Consider the following 17744-nt stretch of genomic DNA (forward strand, 5'->3'; position numbering starts at 1 on the left):
ACATGTAGCCATTGTACTTGGTAAGTAAGTAGCCTTGCCGAGCCATGAGGCCCATAGGGCAGGAGCCTATCTCCTGTTTCTGTAGCGTGAGGCAGCTTGATGTACAAGTACACCCCCTGGACATGACGCTAGTATGTCGCAGGGACTTACCCCCAATCCAACCCTTGTTGCTGAGTGTCAAGCAGGGAGGCACTGGGTCCCATTGTTTAGAGTCTTTGTTTGGTATGACCCGGCCGGGGATTGAACCCCGACCTCCCAGTGTCAGGGCGGACACTCTAACCACAAGGCCACTGGGCTGGTGGGGCACCATTGTATGCGGCACCATTGTACTTGGTGCATGTAGTCTATGTTCACAAAGATTTGTACCAGTGCTTACAGTCATTACGGTTCACTATTACAGTTAAGCGTTGGGAGAACAGATCAGCTATTTATTTTGTTTGCTTTGATAGTCTGCAGTGGTCTCCCAGAGGGGTAGAACTTGAAAGGTTTACGGGCAGGATGAGGGAGGCCAGAGATGGTCCTTGCCTGCATTGCTTCCTGTCATTCAGAGGTGAACATGGCCTCCGTCACACGACTACCAGGAACACATTTTATTTTTGGTAACTTCAAAGTACTTTGTAGAGGAGCAGTGATGTACTGTACAGTTCCCCTTTTAGGATGGATGCCAGTGGTGGAAAGTAGCCTAACTACGTACTGTACTTTTTACTACTGGAATATTTCCAATCATTTTAGTTCTACTCCACTTCAGCTCAAAGGCAAATATTGTACTTTTACTCCACTATATGATTATTTGAAAACATACTAGTTACTTGGTAGATTTGTATTATTATTTCGAAACCACTTCAGACCTAGGCTATATACTTTGGTCTTTTGAAAATAGCCAATGTACATACTCACGGTGACGCGTAGTGAGCTTGTATTTCTGCTATTTTCAGAGGATTTGTATGTTGTTACCAATTATTTTCTCCCCAATTTAGTCTTTATGTCCACACACGTGAATCCCTGTGTTGTCACTGCTGTTGTGTCCTACTGACTCACCTCCCAGTGAGGAGCCCCCACCGGGAGGACATAGTAGAGCCATCGTCCTACTCGCATAACACGGCACAACACTGCCTGCTGACAGGTGCCGCCTCAGCCAGCAGGATTACGTTCAAGTAACTATTATGGTCCCTCCCCAGCTTACCTCCCAGAACATGGGCCATATGCACTCACGCCATTTTGCAAAGAACTTGGATCCCTTCCCTACTTCCTTCACAGGTGTTACCGATAATACTCTAATGAAGGCTCTGTTCCATTCTGGTCAAAAAGAGTCAGGGTGCTGCTGAACCAAATAGACCCGTAAGGGTCCATTTGGTTCCATTTGTACACTCCCAGAGTTATGGAGGTCCTTGAAATTAAAAAGTTTGAGAAACACTGCACACTAATTGGAACAGAGCCTTTAACACCAGTGAAGTAAGTAGGGAAGCGGCCCGGAAGTAGGAAGAGTTATTCTGTGTCCGTATAGAGCGTCGCAGTTTTTTTCTTCTTTCTAATTATTTGTTCGGCCCAAAACATTGTGTTTATTGTCATGATTTGTCACAACTCGAGTTGGCTTTGTCCACAGCGAAAACGTCTTTAAATAAATACTTTTTGAAAAGTCTATGAGGAAAATGGCACGACCTCCGCAATGGTGGGCAGGTACTTTACCACTGCGCCACCCGAGCGCCTTGAGTTACCTATTTTGATTCAGGTTTGCTTTCTATGCCGTTCCCTTGGTTGTTTATTGTTGATTTGATGTCATGCTGAAGAATTGTTTGTGCTTAAAATATTTCTCTTTTAATGAATGCATTGGCAATGTGGTGTTTTAGAGAAACCCATAACCGCCATCCTCCCTTTAAAAACAAACAATACATTGTTTTCCCAGGACATGTCCACACGCCTTTTTGCTGCCCTGTCCGACCACATGTTCTTGTTGCGATGTTGAACTTTGGTAGAACCTTGGGATGTATATTGTTTGTTTGTATATTGTTGGTATTGTTTCATGCCAAGGTACCCCAAATTGATATGAATTTGACCACGGACACCCATCTGAAAAGAGTTTGTGCCAGGGACCCCCAGAAGAGTAGATTTATGTTAAAAATAGCAGATGTACAAGCTTGTATTAATTGTATTAATAACCAATATGTAAAATATGGATAAAGGCGTTAAAATGACTGTGATGATGTCAACACATTTTGCTGGGGACCCCCTGGAAACCCCTATAGACATGACATAACGCCAAATAGTGTCAATCATCTTTATGTTTTGCTTCAAGGGGTACTAGTGATTCCCTCTCATCATATGGTGAAATATGCCTCAAAACCACACTTTTAGCATATGAAGGAACACAAACAAAGATTAAAGGCGTAGTGAAATGAAAAATATGTTTTTCATCCTTTGATGACCACATGATGACCACATCCGTGGTCATCATATGAGCATACCTAACAATGGATGCCAAAAAAATGGGTATATTTTCATTTGTGTATTTTTATCAAAGGTCCATAAAAATTGAATTTGAATTACTTACTGAAAACGAAAACGTACTGTGTGATGACATGTCGAGGCCCACATCAATAAAAGCCAATAAAAATGAAGCTCACCCGTTTAATTCCCCATATCTGCGCATCCGTCCAACACTGTCCAACACAGCTGCTACTGATTACAGATTACCTCTGTTTTTATTCCCATTCAAGATACCAGACAGTGTATTACTCGGTTTCAACTTAATCATCAAGCTAAAATATGTATCTGAAAACATTATAGGGTAGAAATAAGCCACATAACAGTAAACTGGTACAGCTGGCCAACTATCTGACTTGTAAACAAACACACACCATGCGTCCTGCGTATAGCATAGCTACCGTCCCTAGCTACCATCCCATCGCCTGAAGGGACGCGACGCTCTGATTGGTTCAGAAACTTCAGAGCGGTGTTTCAAGCTGAAACCAGTGCGACGCGTTGTGAGCTTGTAGATCGGCTAAGTGTAAAATCAGTCATTACGACGGCATCAAGTAAGTAAAGTAGCCTTGCCGAGCCATGAGGCCCATAGGGGCAGGAGCCTATCTCCTGTTTCTGTAGCGCGAGGCAGCTTGATGTACAAGTACACCCCCTGGACATGACGCTAGTATGTCGCAGGGACTTACCCCCAATCCAACCCTTGATGCTGAGTGTCAAGCAGGGAGGCACTAGGTCCCATTTTTTAGAGTCTTTGGTATGACCCGGCCAGGGATCGAACCCCGACCTCCCAGTATCAGGGCGGACACTCTAACCACAACAACGACGGCATCAAGGCCGGACAAAATACATTTTAGTTTCATTCCAAAGACAATGACTAGACTAAAATAGAAATGTGCTGTCAACAACAACACTGACAGATGTGTTTATGAGGTGGCAACGTGTTTTGGCCATCAAGGCCTGTCCATTTTCAACATGTTTTGTTCTTGGGGTCACGTAACAGAGCTTCTGCGTCTGTGCACAGATTCTAGACAATCAAGTCAGCAGTCAATTCTAATGTCACAAAGAAAGAAATGTTGGAGACGCACAAGGTTCTTATACAGGATGCCGTATGAAAGCGATACCATATGTTTCGAGCCGGTCTGCAGGTTCCCTCTTCAGATGTATGTATGTACAGTAGACGAGCCCCCGGGCCTCAAAACGTCACAGCGCGAGGTAATAAATCTTGTGCGGAAGCTTTGCAGTGTGCGTGCGGACCGCAGACTCCCTTTGTTTTCACATGGTTTCAGTTTCCTGCGCAGCACCTGCATTTAATTTAGGATACAGTGCACACGCTGTGCTCTCTCTTCATCTATAATAACGTCTACTACAGGATATACACCACCACTAACTAGCCTGGCATTAGCCAGACCGTAAATGTGCATGATTTACTCACACGTTGCTCCACAGTATTAGTCTGGACTTCGGCCTATAGGCATGGCAGGTATGTGAAATCTGAAAATGATTTCTGCTTTTCACTGTGGTATGGACAGTACGCAGTTGCAACGCAGTCACTGATTGGCCCCCCGATATAATTATGAAAATGAAATAAGCTCAATGAGCTCAAAATGTTATTTTTTGGTGTAATGCTGTCATGCGACCAAGTATAAAAAAATAGGGCTTAAAGGGACACTTCACCCTTTGTGCAAAAAAATATATGTTAAGAAGATAACGTTTAGAAGATTTAGAACACTTTCCTGGGGGTCTTTGTGTGTGCAATATGTGGTTTTAGATATTTTAGATTTTAGCAGTGAGCCCAGTGTCTCTGATGTCATGGACACTGGGCTCACTTACTTCCTGGACTACATGTTGCCTCCCGCTATCCACAAGGAGGAGCAGTGCACCAAAGCATTATGGGAATTGTAGTCCAGGAAGTAAGTGAGCCCAGTGTCCATGACATCAGAGACACTAGGTTCACTGCTAAAAATCTAAAATATCTAAAACCACAAATTACACACATAAAGACCCCCAAAGAACCCTAATCTTCTAAACATCATTAACATATTATTTATTTTTTTGCAAAAAAGGGTGAAATGTCCCTTTAAGTGGTAAATGATGCTTTCCCCAACTGTTCTCCCACCGCCACCACAACCGCTACCATTACAATCAAATACTCCACATACCACCCCCTCCCTCATCAGCACCAGCAGGAGCTCTCCTCTCTGACCGCTAGACCTATAAGCGGCCTGATTTACACACACAAACACATGAGGCTAGCAATGTATTCTTGAGATCACAATTTAAACTGCAGTGTGCTTCCTGTTTGCACTGTCCCTGTGCTCTGCCTCCACAGTTCCCATCATGCATGGCAGCAGGGTTGACCTGTTCTAGCGTACTGCAGTATTTCCCAAACTGGTCAAATCATTTTGGGGATTAGCTTAATGTGCAATTGATTCGCTTAATTTGCAACATTGCAACGGTATCTGTGCCTTAGTAAAGTGGCAATTAATCTAAGGACCTTTAAGACCTTTTTAATACCAACTTGGGGGGGGGGGGGGGGGGGGGGCGTTTTGGCAAGTGCATTTCTAGGCAACAGGGCTGTGTCAGGTTCCTCCAGGGCAGTATTAACAACAACACCTTGGATTGACAAGTAGGTTAGACTAACCTGTTTGTCAATCCAAGGCGTTGTTGGTTAGTACAACGTTTTTCAGGCCAAGGACCCCTTAGCTGAAAGAGAGATGAAGCAGGGACCCTGTACAACAGTGTACATACATCATACATCATGTTAATAGAAAAGATAAGTCAACAGACAGACAAAAACATGCAATTACACAACACTGACAACAGTGCTGTCAAACGAGTTTATTCAATCTATGAAAGAATCTGTCCCTGTTTCATCTCTCACTCAGCTAAGGGGGTCCCCTGGCCTGACCTAGAGTAGAGTGAACACACATACAACAGGCTTCCATGAACAAACTATACACACCTTAGTCCATTTTCCTTAGAACACTGAAAGGACAACATTGACTGTATAACACTGACTGTGGATGAGGCCAGAGGGAGAGGCAGAGTCTGACTGACAGATTGGCTGTGCCCACGAACAAGTTTACACCTGTTTAAGCAGTATCCACCCAAACTGCCCTTCACCCCTGTTCCCAGCACTAATGCGCACACACACACACACGCACGCACGCAAGCACACACGCAAGCACACACGCATGCATGCATGCACACACAGATTATAAAGCCCATTCTAATACAGCTTACATACCAAAACACTGTCATAACTTCAACCTCAACCTACAGTATAAGCCTTAACTGAAATGCTCTCGCTTTCCAGGGTTTTTGGGCTGGCTGTGGTTTTGTTGTTTTGTGTTCAGGTTTATACAACAGCGGGGATCGCAAACTAGGCACACACACACACATAAAAAAGCAATCTGCATGAGAAATCTGGGTGTGTGTGTGTGTGTGTGTGTGTGTGTGTGTGTGTGTGTGTGTGTGTGTGTGTGTGTGTGTGTGTGTGTGTGTGTGTGTGTGGGCGCGTGTGCGTGTGTGGGAGTCACAAAAAACCCTGGAAAGCTTGTTAATTCCATGGTAAATGTTAGCAGCCCAGCAGCTCAGACGATAACCACTTCATTTAATGAAGTTCTCTTACTCTGACGTCCAAGCGCCATAATACTCTCACCGGTAGTTAAAATCCTTGGTGTTCGTTTGACTCGGACAGTGGAACAAATGTACCTGTGGGGGTCCATTCTCCAACCCCTCACCCCTGTGTACAAGTACCAGCGTTCCACACACAACAGCCAGCGTACCCCTGGCAATGCTTTTCTGTTAAGGTCTCTCACTGTTACCTATCCACTTCGTGCCTTGTGGCACATAAGGCCTTTAAGGTCTCTCACGGTCTCCATTAATCCCTCACTCTGCCTGTCTGTTTTTCCTGCCTGTCTCTAGCTCTCTCTCTCTCTCTCTCTCTCTGTCTCTGTGTCTCTGTCTCTCTCTGGTTTGCTGGCACTCACAACTTGTTCTTTCTCTCTCACTGTCATCTCTGTCTTGTCCATGTCCCTTCCATCTCTCTGTCTTTTGGCCATTCTCTCCTCCCCTCACTGCTCTCTCCATTGTGTTTATCTTATTGTACCTCTTTCTCTATTGTCCATTTTGTATCAGCTTGAAGAGCTGATCAATGATCAGACTTTCTAGTCTAGTCATGTGGTCTAGTGGCGAGGTTTTCATGATTGGCTGGCCTCTAGGCCAATGGGAGACTAGTCCTATTAATACGGCCAATGGGACACTAAGCCCCACGGCCAATGGGACACTAAGCCCACTCTCCTCTCCCCCACGGCACCATGACTAGAGACTGCAAACACGACTACAGAAGGCCCCACTAAGGTACAATATGCAAGACAAAACCGAAGTAGTCCTCATTGGTTCAAAATCCACACTCACCAAGCAACCCAGTTTTACCCTCACCATTGACAAAACATCCTCCATAAACTCCAACTGGTCCAGAACGCTGCTGCCCGTATCATCACCAGAACCCCTGTCATCAGTCACATCATCCCTGTACTACACCAACTCCACTGGCTCCCCATCAAATACTGCATCGACTACAAGATCCTCCTCCATACATTCAAAGCCATTCATAACCTCGCCCCCCCATACCTGTCTGACCTTGTCCACATCAACATACCCACCCGGTCTCTTAGGTCTGCCTCCTCCATCACTCTGAAAGTCCTCCCAGCCCGTCTGTCCACCATGGGGTCAAGAGCCTTCAGCCGCTCTGCCCCTCACCTCTGGAACTCCCTCCCCCCTGATATTAGAAACATGGACTCTATCATCATTTTCCAAACTCACCTCAAAACCCACCTGTTTAGGCAGGCATATGGCTGACCTCTGTTGTCCTCTGCTGCAAGCTGTACCTTAGTTATGTTTTGCTTTTAACTGTTTGTATAAACTGTTTTTAACTTGTTGTACGACGACCTTGAGTGCCCTGAAAGGAGCCTTATAAATATAATGTATTATTATTATTATTAAGAGAATGGAATGCAAGCTGATATATAATGACTTGAGTCATTTCTTGTTTCCTCCATAGATGATGAGTGTATAAATGAAACTTCTTGCATGCCTCTGCCGACGACATTCACTTGGACTCAAGGATCAACATAAGGTCAAAAGTGTGGACAGACACGGTAGTTAACGGCAACGAGCCGGTGGCGGAAGCATAAAAATGCTGGGGATTCTCCACTATATACATACAGTACAGTATGTGAAATATATTTACCTGCGTGAACCATATAGTTAATCGTTTTATGATGCGTCAATCATAACTGCACTTGTCTGTTTAAAGCAGTGGTAAGCTGTATGTATTTAGCTGTGGACCCACCATCTCAAAAATATATATAGATATTCAAAGATTTGCACATTATGTTTACACATTTTTCAAAAATTGAAGATCTACAAGCTCATGGCACAAAGTGACGCGGTAGATCTGCCTATTTTTGAATAGCCAACGTATGAAATATAATTAAAATGCTGCCTAGGACGGAAGTTCTGTCTTTTGAAGCCTATCCCGTTGTCTGCCCAGGACGGAGATTCGGGAAAAGATGGAGATTTAATTGTTTGATATCGGCGAGCGATACACTACAGTCTGAGCACGTCTGTTTCAAAACCACTTCCGGTTGGTGCATCATCGAAGAATCTAAATCACTGATTTTGATTCCAATCAAAACATGCGTATTTGACGGCCCATCGCGGTCCTGTCGTAAGTCGCGGTAGAATAATTCATGCCTCGGTTGGTCGGCGATCCTCACGCGAATGTTTCTAAAATGATTGTGACGCTGTAGTAACACATTGAGAAGTTGAGAACCAGTGGTATAAAGGTCGTGGGTGTTGTGTCGGAGCTGTTGGAGCTATAAATCAAAGATCAAAGAAATGGACGATGGACCAAAAAAAGTTGAAAGCATGGAAAGTACGACGCCAGCAAATTGTCTGGTGTTCTGTGGGACGTGAGCCTGAGGGCTTCCTCGGATTGTTTTGACACCGATGAGACTCCCGAGAGATTCTCTGCTTGGCTCTCACATGACAGGAGGGGACACCTGAGCCACCTGACTGCACAGATAAGATAAGCCACCATCATTCTAGGGGTCTCTGTCAGTTGGTCCGAACTTAGTGTTGATTTTGACAGCAAATTTAGATTTTAGTTTAGTCATAGTCTTTTGAATAAAACTTAATTTAGTTTTTTACCGTAGTCATCGCCGGAAATGTTTTAGTGTTAGTCTAGTTTTAGTCGACTAAATATCATATGATTTAATTAAATGAGACATTCTGTATAATGAGTATACTTTCTTTAAGTACATTTTGATGCCAATCCTTTTGTACTTTTACTCAAGTAAATTATGAATTACAAAACAGTAAAACAAAACAGATACTTTTACTTAAAGTAAACTCATTGAGTGCTTTTCCCACCACTGCCTAACACTGGCCTGGACCTCAGCCAGCGAGCGTTCGGCCAACGCCAGCATGTGTGAACAGCATAATGGCTGCCTGGCATAACCTGATAACAGGGTCAGAAGAAGATCATTTTAGCAGATGCTGCCGGTGGTCTTGATGACGCTTAATGCCTCTCTCCCATTGTCTTTATAAAAATAAAATACATATCTGGCCTTGCCAGAATTATAGAGGGTATGCGCGTGGCATCGTCATCAAACCCGGACGTTATGCGGGAACGCCTACCGAGTGGCAAAAAACTACTTTCTGGCCTTGACGTCCCATACATCCAAACAGAAAAGTCCTATATGTGATTGCATTGAACAACGTTAAATGACATTAAGCTCACTTTAATTGCCACTCTATGCGCCACTCAATTTGTCACTCACTTTATGAATGTGCATACAGTCTAGTATGATTGATGAGGTAATTGTTTACTGAGAGATTGACATCTGCCTACAAAACCTGGCTAGGAGGGATGTAAGAGAATCAGTATCCACTCGGCAGACTGAGGAGGCTCTTCATTTTTTCTACCGTTTCTTTCCCACTAATAAATATAATATCGTCTCTGTCGAAACTTCACATGTTCAAAACTTTTCATGATTCAAAATCCCAAAACAGCAAAAGTAGCAGATCGGCGTCGCTTCGCGCTGCCTCTCCAGCTTGCAGATCTGCTACTTTCAATGCTTTTGTGCGACACTGTAGCGGGTGCGTTAGCGTTAGCCCGACGTCCCAAATACTAACCCTACCTGAACACGCACGCTGAAGCCACGGGTGAGTCTTAACCGGCCACGTATGTCGGACTAACGGGACGTACGACTAACGTATGCCCCCCCCTGCTTACGAAAAAACACACAAAGTTAAAATATGGAGATAGGAGGTTTATGCCCGACATCAACGATATGCTCTTATGCTATTCAAAGCACACCTGCTGCCTCCCGAGACCGATTTGTTCTGAGGGAAAGCGACAACATTCACCTCATCAGTTTTCTCCAAGTTTCCAGGGTTATACTGTGGGATTTGAGGCAAGAGCGACGCTAACAGGTGAGACGGGATGAGCATACATGGACCTGGGTGTGGCGCAGACGACTCCCAGGCATGGTATTTTTGGGGTAAAGAACTTGCTCTTAATTTGCCCCAATCCTTCTCCTGCCCCGATCCATACGGACTCGACTCAGACATACTTCACGTCTGACAGATTTCTTTGAAACCCTGTAATCCAGTCTGTCTAGCGTGTAGATTGCAAACCACAGGAAATGTGGAATCAACGTGCGTATTATATACTGTACTGTCTGCATGTATTTTAGATGACTCTTCATTTGTCAGTGGTTCCTTTCATAAGAACGGCGATTTGCGGCAGGCAGCCTATAAGTGCCACTGTGTTTAAGTGTAAGGCTGCAGTGGCGTGAAAACTATACATTCGGTTGAAAAGGCTGTAGGTTTTTACCAGTGGTGGAAAAAAGTACTCAAACGTTTTTCTTAAGTAAAAGTATCAATACTGCAATGTAGAAATACTCTGAAGTACAAGTCCGGACATTCAAAATGTACTTGAGTAAAAGTACTCTAGATCTAGATGCTCACAATGTGTTGCATCGCACCGACTGACTGATCTACAAACTCACTCTACACACACATTGAGACGCATTGTGAGCTTGTAGATTGGCTATATGTTCGGCACACGACAGCGGCGCAAGTGTAAATCAGTCTAATTATGATAAAGCAAAGTATCCGATGGCAAATGTTGAAGCTGTCACTAACCTACTGGTCAAAGCTGGAACTGCAGCACGTTCCAGGACATTCATGGAGGTGGACGGACACTGGACGTTCAGTGTCATGTACGTACAATGTGCATCAAACCTGACCTCAAAGTTAGAATTTAAATTCTGGCAGTCTTCTGGGTGCTTCAAAACGCCACTGAGCATCTTCCATTGAAATGAATAGCAGGGGGGGGGGGGGCTGTCGCTCCCAGTCCGCTCTCTATCCTTTTTAACTCTATGGTATCCGCACACACAAATCAGTGTTGTTTAGCTCCAGCACCTCCAACCCATTCTGACCTGAGATCAGATTCTAAAAATGTCCTCTACATCCTGACAGTTTTCTGAAAAAGCTATGTTTCTATGTCAGTCGTTCTTCAATTTTTCAAAAATAGCAGACCTACAAGCTCGTAGTGCGCCACTCGGTGGCGCGCTATGAGCTTGTAGATCTGCTATTTTTCAATGGCTAAAGTATAACATAATGCCAACACCAAAAGGGGTTCCCGCCCAAAATGGGTTAAGCCTCAAACCGGGTGAGCGGTATATTCTTCCTTCGACATGGCATGGCATGAAAAGTACAGGCTTTTATTTAGGGCGTGTCTGTTTGCCAGAGGCTGGTCACTGGATTAGTTTGTGTTTGTTGTCCTTTTGCACTGCATTGCATTTTCACTCACACCTGCCTATAGTAGGCTATGTATGCCATCACCATGCACAAGGAATAGCCCACATATAAATGGATGAAGTGGTTAAAATGGAGGAGGTAACTGCGATAGAGATACTTGATGAAGGTCATAATAGACTGAAACGTTGTAACCAAGTAGCATAATAAACTATTTGGTTGCGGAACTTCCATGTTTTTTCTCATTGTTGCACTGGTTGCCTGCTCCTACGCACCTGTCCCAGTAAATGGTAAAATGGTAAATGGTGCATTTATATAGCGCCTTTATCCAAGGCGCTTTACATAGACTGTGCATCAATTCACCCATTCACACACACATTCATACACCGATGGCGGCGGAAACCATGCAAGGCACCAGCCAGCACATCAGGAGCAATTAGGGGTTCAGTCACAGTGTCTTGCTCAAGGACACTTCGACACTAGCTCTGGGGGAGCCCGGGTTCGAACTGGCAACCTTGTGGTCCCCATCCAGCTACTCTACCCCTGAGCCAGCGCCGCCCCGACTTTTCTCTAAGTAGTAGAAGTAGTATAAAAAGTCAAGAATTCAATATGTACTTGAGTAAGTACAAGAGTATTGGCTTCAAAATGTACTTAAAATATACCAAAAGTACAAGTACTCATTGTGTCCTCAAAATGTCCCATTTCACGTTATCAAAATGTATAATGATCTTTTGAAAATAGCAGATCTACAAGCTTGGCTAATTTCAAATGGACGCAATGTATGCATGCGGCTGAATGGTTACTGTATATTTTGAAATAATCAAACACTACAATGCAACTACTAAATAAAATGTAAATGGTAAATGGTGTATTTATATAGCGCTTTTATCCAAAGCGCTTTACATATATTGTGCACATTAGGGAGCAATTATGGGTTCAGCCAGCGTCTTGCTCAAGGACACTTCGACACTCTGGGGGAGCCGGGATCGAACTGGGAACCAACGGTCCCCATCTCTCTCTCCCGGTTTCCTGTCACTCTTCCACTGTGCTATCCAATAAAGGCAGAAAAGCCCCCCCAAAAAAGTGTTTCCGTGTTGCAAAAGATGGAGAACGGTTTGGTCTGGGCACGTCGTGCGCATGCACACAGACACACACACACACACGCACGCACGTACGCACGCACGCACGCACGCACTCACGCACGCACGCACGCACGCACGCACGCACGCACGCACGCGCACACACACACACACACACACACACCACAGAGCCACCACAGAGCTATAGACTCTTAGAAACGAGAGATTGTGGTCATCCTCGGTGTGTCTACGTTCAAATTACAGCTCCTGGAAATACCACAGGGATGTGGGACGGACACTGGTGCTTTTGTTATCCCAACAACTGGATGACGAGACCTCAAGATACCGTTGAGGCTACGCATGACGCAGACCATATAATGGTCAGAGAGAGAGAGAGTAAGAAAAGAAAGAAAAGAAAGAAAAGAGAAGCTTGGAGTGAGTCAATCTATTTTCCGTATTGCATCATGTTGGAGTAGGAAATATATGCCAAATGTGAGAGAGTTTTTGATGAAAACTAGAAAAAGTGCCCTTCTGGGCACAGGTCTCCATCAGGAGGATAGGAGTGTGTGTGTGATGTTTGGCAAAATGTTTAGGAGCAATATAAACGTGTGTGTGTGTGTGTGTGTGTGTGTGTGTGTGTGTGTGTGTGTGTGTGTGTGTGTGTGTGTGTGTGTGTGTGTGTGTGTGTGTGTGTGTGTGTGTGTGTGTGTGTGTGTCACCATAGCCTCGAAACCTCTACGTGTATACGCTCTCCATGAGACATACAACTACCTTGGACATAAAATCAACATCGCAGGAGAATGGAAGGAGCAGGTCAACAACATCTTGTCTGATTTTACATCTCGGCTGGACCTGATTGACAGGTGTCCACTGCCCCTGACTATGAAGTTGGAAGCAATCAGACAGGTGGAGCTCTCCAAAGTTCAACACCTGTTCTCTAATGTCCACATTCAACAGAAAGGTCTGCGTGAGATGAATGACAAAACAGTGAGCCTAGTGCGAAAATGGTTTGGACTCAACTCACACAGCACCCGCGACATCATTTTTCATCCACAGTGGGAGGGAGGACTGGGGGTCCCAAACGTGGAATGGATCTATACCAGCATGAGGATTTCTCACCTCTTAAAAATGTTAAACAATGACGACAAGGATGTTAGGGAGCTGGCTCGATCCTCCCTGTTCCTGGACCTAAGGAGGCGTAAGGTCCCACTGGCCAGGGAGTTAGAGCCACACTTCCTTGGCTTCCGGAGGAAACCCAACGGGAAACTGGACACCCGTTCCACTGGCTTTGGGGTTTGGTCGGACTGGCCAGACCTAAATGACCTCTGTGTCCGTACTGGAGTGTCCCTGGAGTGGGTGCGGTCTGACTCAGAGACTGTGAGTGTCTCCGAGGATATCATAACTGACCCCCTCACCCAGGTCAGGGCAACGGTCACCTATGCTGGACACAGTCACCTGCTAACATCTACAGGTGCCAGACGAGTCCTCATGGATGTACACCAGCACCAACAACAACAACACTGGACTGGACTAAAACTCCAAGGGAAGCTTGCATATCTTCCCCATGCTGATCACTCCGTTTCACACGCATTCATCAAGAACACTGCACTCAATGAGGACATTATCACATTCACAGTTAAGGCCAGACTACAAGTCCTTCCCACCAGACTCAATCTATCCACCTGGTTCCCCACCACTCAGGTCCCTCATTGCTTGCACCACACCACAGAACAGATCACTGAAACACTGTCACACATCTTGAATGGATGTTATGCATACAAAGGAATGTACATAGCACGCCATGATAGAATAGTGGAACTCATAGCAAAGGATATATCAAAATACCATGCATCTTCAGTGAGAATGTACAAACATTCCAAGGTCATTCCATCCATGTTTCAACTCAGTGATAACTCAGATACCTTTACATCTCTAGCAGCTAATACACCAGATATTGTTGTGGTTGATGAAGAGTCCAGAGAAGTGTCTGTATTAGAGATAGCCTGCACCTTTGACCACAGCCTAGAGGAAGCCTTTATGACCAAGGTCATAAAATACCAACCACTTCTACATAACATCTCAGAGCTGGGCTATAGGTGCAGACTATTTGTCTTTATATTTGGCAGCCTAGGGCATATGCACAGACTGGTTGTTAGAGGGTTCCAACAACTTGGGATGCCCAAAAAGGAGGCAAAAAGGCTAGCAAAGTATTGTGGTGTCTCTGCTATAATTGGCAGCCGTCATATATGGCGGAGACGCTGTTACTTATACCCATAGAGTACTGTGTGACATGCCTGTTGTATCACGAAAACACATGCCATGACTTTGCAGATGTAACTCTAATGCACCTATAATATTTGTGTCCTTGTATGCATATCCTTTGTGTGGACATAAATAAATGGTTAAAATGTGTGTGTGTGTGTGTGTGACATGCTTGGCCTGTTGTAGCGCCACCATGAGGCTGATTTGAAAACTGTCGAGTGGCATTTCTTCCAAAGCCTAGTGGGAATATGCATGCATAGTTTCACCACAATCGGACGTTGCGTTGAGTAATTGTGGCGATTTGTACAAAACGGGTACAAAGCGGGCTACTCCTGAAAAGTTTAGAAGCCAATCGTGGCCAATGAGGGTGGATTATATATCAAACAAACCCGTCTTGATCACATGACTATGAAGAGCATGTGTACCGATTTGCGTGACATTTGGATAAAATCTGAATGAGCAATATTAGAAAATGTGTTTTACATATGTCGGCCTCCTGGTGGCGCTATAAAGAGCAGATGTGAAAAATTCCAGGCAAAGGTTTTTCCTTGGCCTCTAGGGAGTTGGCATACAAAGTTATCCACAGATCTGTGCAGTTAAGATGTAAAAACACTTTTCGGCCAGTTATAGCGCCACCATGAGGCTGAGTTGAAAATGTTCATTTGGCATGTCTTCCTCGGCCTAGTGGGAATGTGCGTGCACAATTTCACGGAAATCACGCGATGTGTTCATGATTTGCAGCATTTTGTTTGAAACTGAGCACTCCTGCGAACTTTGGAAGCCAATCTTAGCCAATCAAGATGGAGTCTGAGAAATCTGAAAGACACGTTTCGTTGAATGGCTCTAGAGAGACTGTGTACCAATTTGCGTGATGTTTGGACAAAATCTGTAGGTGTACTGTCCAAAAACTTGTTTTGCACAAATCGGCCTCCTGGTGGCGCTATAACAGGCCGTTTTGGAAATTTTGGGGCAGAGGTTCATCGTTGGCATCCAGGGAGTGTGAGTGCAAAATTTGGCATTGATCGGGTTAACGGTGCCGGAGATTAGCTGTTCACAGACGGAAGGACGGACGGACGGACGGACGGACGGACGGACGGACGGACACACACACACACACGGACGGACGGACGGACGGACGGACGGAGTGCAAAACATACTCTCTGGAGACAATGACCCATCACTGCAAGCTTGCACAGCTTTCCTCAGGCCTCGTTGATGTTGCTCACAGTTTTGCTAAGGCTTTACGCACCTGCTTTTAGACTTTAAATCTGGTTGTGTTTTACTAATAGATCCAACATCTGAAACTGGGGTCCCTGAGAGTGTCTCAGGGCATCCCCAGGTAAGTACTGCATTTATTTCTGTCAGTGTGCGTGTGAGTGTGTGAGTGTGAGTGTGTGTGTGAGAGTGTGTGTGTGTGTGTGTGTGTGTGTGTGTGTGTGTGTGTGTGTGTGTGTGTGTGTGTGTGTGTGTGTGTGTGTGTGTGTGTGTGTGTGTGTGTGTGTGTGTGTGTGTGTGTGTGTGAGTGATGATGATGATGATGATCAATCATCATTGATTCCGGGTGTTTCCCACCACTTCATCTGTTCCACACCTGGTATATATAATCCAGATTGGCACACGAATCCCCCCACCATGGATGCACGCACACAGACACATACTGAAACACCCAACCATGCACGCACACAGACACATACTGAAACACCCCACCATGCACGCACACACACATACTGAAACACCCCACCACACACGCACACGCACACGCACACGCACACGCACACGCATGATAATGCACACAGTGCAGAACAGAACACACATTGAGCATGCAACATTGGGCACACATGTCATTTCCTAAATTGCATGGAATGCACTAGTCTAGTAGTCTCGTGTAGCCAGACAATCAGAGATCTATATAGCCCTTAAAGCTGCACGATGTAACTTTCCTCTTCCACCCCGGCATTGAACCCGGTTTCCTGCAGCAAGTGCTGACATATATTCCAAATAATAAAGCCTGCATGCCTGCTTGATAAGGGGATGAATTGAATCTTGATCAGGTCAAAAATTCGTGTCAGATCCTGTGTCTAGGTGAGACGTGACCTTTGGCCTGACGGGCAGAGCAGCGCGCGAGTGTGGGGAGCCGGAGCAGACCGCTGACCACATAATCACCACCTGTACACTCTCGGAGGCCGGCCTATTCCATGTGGAACCTGAGACGAGGCTGCACGCTACTGAGCTGGACATCTGATGATGACACACGAAAGAAAGAAGAAGATGACCTTTGACTGATGTAAATGTTTTTTTTTATGGCTTGTCTTCCCTCTGGGAACACCAAAGGTTCAAGATCTATTGGTCAACACGCTTCAGTAATGTAGTCATACTTCTCTCTACACACGCCACAGGCTCATTGGCACAGAGCCATCATGAGAGAGAACATTAAATGAAAGAAAAGAGGGAGTGTCGTGATCCCCCTCCCCCAAAAAATAAAATAAAAACATGATCATCAGGTATTATACAGAACACCCACCAGTTCATTAATTATACCTGGTTATCACGCACCTGAACTGAAGCCACGCCCACAGATGTTAATGGGGGAGTGGTTAGGGGAGGGGGGTGATATTAGTGTGTCACTAAAGTGGTGTATTTCGATTGGGCCTTTTGACTTGAAGGTTTTCAGCTTTCAGGAAGAAACCAAAAATACACAGGGAAGACATATTTGAATATTATAACCACACCCAGGGCTTTATTACAGTAATGTTAACTCCATACACTGACACCATGCTAGACAGGAACGCCCAAAAACGTCACATCCGGTTTTAGCCTGAGGTAAGAATTTTCTATGGCTGCCAATGCAACTTGGTCCAATCCTTAATCACATACGGACAAACATCTATGCCGAATTGCCGATGCTATCTAACTTGCGGAGGTAGCGTGCCTTGTCCACGGGCAACAGATCTTTCAATGTATGGCATTTCAAATACGTTTGATAATCGCTACTCTGCTCAATATTGTTTTGAAAATGCCGCAAATTGCATTGCAGTGAACGAGCGCAAATCACAACTTCCCCCGGTTGTGGGCGGAGTCACAGTTTGAGGCGCT

At 45.0% G+C, this 17744-nt stretch overlaps 1 protein-coding gene across 1 annotated transcript in view; it reads right to left on the reverse strand.

Moving 5' to 3' along the window:
- Positions 1-17744, reverse strand: part of LOC306913046 (gamma-aminobutyric acid receptor subunit rho-3-like) — a 49214-nt gene that overhangs the window by 14323 nt on the left and 17147 nt on the right. The gene's annotated exons all lie outside the window — the stretch shown is intronic.

This window comes from Electrona antarctica (assembly GCF_951216825.1).
Source record: "Electrona antarctica genome assembly, chromosome: 20".
NCBI classification, from domain to species: Eukaryota; Metazoa; Chordata; class Actinopteri; order Myctophiformes; family Myctophidae; genus Electrona; species Electrona antarctica.